The sequence below is a fragment of the Dendrobium catenatum genome, unplaced genomic scaffold, assembly GCF_001605985.2.
Source record: "Dendrobium catenatum unplaced genomic scaffold, ASM160598v2 fragScaff_scaffold_766, whole genome shotgun sequence".
Lineage (NCBI taxonomy): Eukaryota > Viridiplantae > Streptophyta > Magnoliopsida > Asparagales > Orchidaceae > Dendrobium > Dendrobium catenatum.
This window is the reverse complement of record NW_021319228.1, coordinates 161,667-167,341: the sequence shown is the minus strand read 5'-3', so window position 1 is coordinate 167,341 and position 5,675 is coordinate 161,667.

The window sequence follows — 5,675 nt, the reverse complement described above, 5'->3', positions numbered from 1 at the left end:
AAAAAAAACCCCCCCCCCCCCCCACCTTAATATTCTCAATAGAAGTGATTTGTGGGTGGATGAATAGGTTATTTAAATTTGTCTTTGGGATCAAAGAGTATTGGAAGGAGCCTATGATGTTTCATGAGTGGCTTCTTCCCCTAATATTCTCAATAAAAGTTGTTTAAGGTGTGAGGTTAGAAAGGTAGAGAGTTGGAATGTGGACAAAGGACCCATAGCTAGAGCATGGGATAAACTTCCAATTATATGTAATCGTAAGTGTAAAATATTTACAAGTAAAAAAAAAAATTCAAGCAAAGGGGAAGAATTTAAGAAATGTCTGCTCACTCTCACAAACGTTAACCAAGATTTATCAGTTGTTAGGGAATTAATGGAGAGAAGACTTCAAATATAGCTTACAATCATAGAGATACCTTCATGGGTTTAACATGCCAAAGGTAAGTCTTAGATTTTAACCTAGAGTGGGATTGATAAGAACTCTTCATGCCTAGGTCAAAACAAAGGAGATCACTTCTATAAAGTTAAATGAAAGGATACCTAACCATGCCATATCAATTTTCTTCTATAAGGAGAACTTATGTAGAACACCCCCCACCCCAAATCAAAGAAAGCATTATGAGTGCTCATTTAAGGGACATTTTTTATAAATAGCTGAGAGAAGCACCTCATAGTAAGGCTTCCTATTGATGGAGTAGCTGAAAAGGGACTACCCCTATTCTTAGAGCCATAAGAGATCTCTCCATTAGAGAAATGGACCAATTTTAATTAGGTGGAATGAATGAAAGGTGGAATTTCTTAGAGGTTGAGTTATGGGAGGTAAGAAGCCCCTTCTAGTTAAGGAAAATGGGTTAGGGATGAGCCATGGAAGGAGATGGAAGTAGTTTATGGGAGGATAGAGTGGGGAAATCAATGATAGAGTGTGTAGAAGGAAACATTAGCATGCAGGATGTGAAATTTTTGGAGTTGAGGATAAGGGAGTGGGGGAATATAGTACCCTAGATGGGGAGGACAATAGAGAAGTCAAGGTGGACAGAGTTTCAACAAAACCCTAGCAAAGCATATATAAGTGCAATTTTGTGATTTTCTTTCTTTCACTGCTTTTAATAAAATTATTAATTTACTAAGGCACGCTATTAGACCTATTCTTATTATTTGATTTAGGATTTAATACAAATGTAGCAGTATTTTTAATTGAAATATTAGATGTGCAATTTTTTATTATTTAAATTTTATTTTTAGATTCTTTAAAGAAGAAAAAAAAACTAGAGAAATTTGATATACAAAAAATTGTCTATTTTATTTCTATATTTGGAAATCATATTGATTAAGTGATTTTCTATTCTAATAATTTAATTAGTTACCTACTTTTCCCCTTACTCATTCACTCACCTCCTTACATGCTCATTTTTGTCTACCACTCACACCCTCATCAACTAGCATGTATGCCTCCCTCATCTACATCACCTTGCTGAACTGCCTCACATCCTCTTATAAGTGCCTCACCCACATAGCCTTTCCTTCACATCACCTCATTCCTAAACATTAGCTCTCAAAATTTCAACCTCTCTAGGGTACGTAAAAAAAGAACATGAGTAAAAGAGATAATTTTAATATATCATAAAAAAATGTTAATACTTGAAAGTTAAGGTAGGGGACATACAGTACGGCCTTGTAACTTTACATGGAAAGCATCAAGACATGTTATTATGGATTTGGAAGCTTTTTATGAGTGTTTCCTTGAGTGGATCTAAGAAATCTTGTAAGTAGGGTCCACCAAGTTTAGGCTGAACTCATACTTAAAAATCATAGATCTAACTTTAGGCTTGTGGTATGGATTTTCTAGATGGCCCCAAAACTGAAAGTTCGTTATGAATGTTAAGCCCTTATGAACTAGCCCAAGCTAACCAAGAGGGGGGGGGGGGGTGAATTGTTTTTTAAAAAAATCTTTTCTCATCTAAAACATAAACTAAAACTAACCAAAATTCATCACAAAGAAATTTAACGTCCAAAAATTAAATGCAAAAAAATAATAGAACAAAAACACTGAAATTTATGGTGATTCAGTCAACTCGACCTATGTCCACTCCCTGGAGGCACCCTCTGAGTACTGCACTAAACTCAGTGTCTCTCCTTTTTCTCCCACAGCAAGGCAGAGAAGCCTATACAAAACCTCCTTTTCATCAACACCAGTGAGGCAAAGAATCCAACTCCTTTTGCTTCCCTCTGAAGTAAGTAGAGAACCTTGATCGATTGTTGAAGTGGACCTCTCTTAAACCTCCAAAAATAAGGGATGACGATCATAGACGATGACTTGGATCCTTTCTTAGAGCAACCTTCGTGAAACCCCTCACAAACGCCCCTGCACAAGATCTTTTCTCTCTCTCCCTTTCTCTCCCTATTCTCTAGGCTCTCTTAGATCAAGACAACAGTAAAGGATGAGTTCTTGGGTATAATAAGAGCTCTTAAATAGAAGAGTTTTAGAATAGCTCTTAATTTATATAAATTGACTTTATCATCCAAGATGATATAAATATCATCTTAGACGATCGACATAAATTTCACTCAATCAGCCTGAACATTTTGGGACGATCAAAAGATTTTTGTTTATATCATCCAGGATGACAATCAAATCATCCTGTATGATTAGTAAAAGTCATTGAATATCCTCCAGATAATCACACTGAAAGGATGTCTGAATGATGAAAAAATAGCCTGATCGTCCAGACTGATCTCACGATTATCCCAGACGATTAGTTCAAATTCATGAAAATTGTCTAGAGCATCGCCCAGAATAGAAGGTGGCCGATGTTGATCATCCAGGAATAACTAAGGTTTTTAAACTAATTTTCTCGAAAAATCCTGCAATTGTCTTGGATGATATGATCAAGAAATCAAACCTTAATTACTTTCCTTAATTACTAGATTAATTTAGGCATAATTATATTTCATTATCCAGGACGGTGTCCTGGATCATGTCCAAAAATAAATAATACCTAAATAGATATGGTGGATGATTCTTTCTGATTTTAGCATATCATACTGGATGATACAATTATCATCTAGGACGATGAGCTTAATGACGGTTGCCTTAAGTAGGATGACCTAATTAGGGTTTCTATTTATAACTGATCATCCAGGCCAATATTTGGATCATCCTAGATGATGTGACAAAAAATAGAGAACTCTAAATAAGACATAAAAAATTTCTCTAAGTGTGTGTGTGCAAGGTTACTTAACATTCGGAACCACGTCATTTATAATAGACTCAAGAAAGGAAAAAAAATTACAAATTGACTTAGACCTAATCTACTCAATCTTGAACTGACTTGAGTTGCAATCGATCTTATGGACCTAAAATGTTAGTAGGCAAGGTAGTTGTAGAGAAATATAAGTGTTTTATATCATCAAAACTATACTCCCTAAATGTATATTTGCAACATTCTCCCCCTTTTTGATGATGGCAAACACAAAATAATTGAAGTAGTTCAAAACAATTTTAATGGAAGCAGGTAAAAAAAAATAACCACAGTTCAAATAGTTTAACTATCCATCATAAAAACTATAATAGACTAGAATAGTAAGAACTAGTACAGTTACTCCCTCTTTTAACATCACAAAAAGGAGGGAAAAAGAAAAAAACAACACAAACTACTAAACACAAGTAAAATAATATCACACAAAAACAAGAAAACTAAAAGAAGGATGGCCCCTGATCATCCAAAGGAAGAGGTGGTGGTGGTTGATGTGGCTGAAAGTAACTAGAAAGAGTCGCAAATTGCTCCCCAAGCCAGGCCATATCGTAGTCGTGCTGGATCTGCTAGTGAGCTACGTAAGCATCGAAGCGAGCAACATCCTTTGCATGTTGCTACTCCTGTGCAGCAATGAAGGTCTCGAAGCGAGTCTCCCATCGGTTGAATTTCTCCATAAGCTGATCCAACTGAGAGTGCTAGCAGAGCGAAACAAGTGCAGGAACAGGTGCAGGAGCTGCCTCCTCCTCAACTCCCTCGGCTTCCTCGTGCCCTGGGTGGAGACGAGTACTGTGAAGAATATGGAAGGATTTGTTTGAGGAGAAGGTAGGCTGAAAATTTATTGGGGTAGGATATTAGAGGTTGTATTTTGTTTCTAAGAAATAGGCAATGTTATGTCCTAGGGCAAGATTAGGCTTCCTCCTATATCCTGGATCTAGAGTAGTGGTTAGATGCTCAATGTAGCAAAAGATCAAATCAATGGCATTAAATTCTCGGTGAGCCAAAATGTAAATAGTGGTGATTGAAAGAAGAGGAGTGATATGAATGCGATCACCAGCTTCAGGAAGAATTGAGGTGCAAAGGACATGCTGGATTGTCCTAGTATCTTTGAGTAAGGTGCTAGACTCTCCAACATAAAAGTGGGCATTAGTATTTCTAAGAAAGTGGTTGGCTGGAGCCCAGTCATAATTACGATCAGTATACAGGGTATGGAGTTTGTCCCCTAAGATGGAAAGTTGCAAAAGTTTTTCACAGTCTTGATATGTGATTTTACGAGGCGTTGATTCATATAGGACTCAAGAGCAGTGAAAGAAGAATTAATGCAGAGGCTAGCAAAAGATTCAAAAAGAAGCTCAGAGTTGAAGGGGACAGAGAAAGTAAGAAGGAAGGTTAAGGAAGTGTGCGCAAAAAAATCTATGACAGGATAGGAAAAAATGTATGGATTGATAGTCCGAGAGATAGTAATCTCAGTTATTTTGTACCTTTGATAGCACAGCTTGATCATCCACCTCAGTGAAGCGAGATTCCAGAGTTTCCCTTGAGGAACTCCCAAAAATATGGCGAGATCACTTTCCTCCTGCCATTAATTAAGAACAATAAGGAAATAGTAAGTGCAAGACTGATGGAAGAAGAGGGTGTGAGAAAAATGCTTGAGGGGCTCAATTTATAAAGAATTGGCTAGATCATCGAGGATGATTGTAAAATAGTCCAGGACAATCTGGTGCAATAATTGCATCCGAGAAGATTCGTCAAAAAGGCAGTGATATAGTCCAGGATGATAAGACACAAGTAATCGTCCTAAGGAATCATTCTGGATGGCCGATGAAAAAGCATATCATCCTGGAAGATTAGGTGGATCGTCTAGGATGATGCACAATAATGGATCATATCGGCCGAATTAAAGTTAAGTACCAATTTTTCCACATGGATCATCTAGGATGAATAGTGGTATCGTCTGGGATGATCACCAATAATTGAGCAGAGATTGTGAAGATCATCCAGGATGAGAAGGACCATCCAGGACAATCACAAATAATTGAAATAAAAGATGATCAGATCATCCAGGATTATAATTAGATTATTCAGGATGATCATAAGTAGAAAGGTCAGAACAGCGAGCTGATGGAATTGTAAGAATGATTCAAACTCATCTTTTATGATGATATGAATATCATCTGGGATGATGTGACAAAAAAGTTGAAAATCAAAGGATAGATGGAGATGATTAGAGAAGGCCTAAAAATAGAAAAGTCAACTAAAAAAGATTAAAATAAAATATGAAAAAGACACAAAAATGAACAGATAACAAAGTTTTTTTTTATGAAAGCTTGAATATGATAAATTTTCCATGTGATCGAATTATAAATTTATAAGAATTAGTGAGTTAACATCATCAAAATTTGAAAATCTATAGAATGACAGATCCTG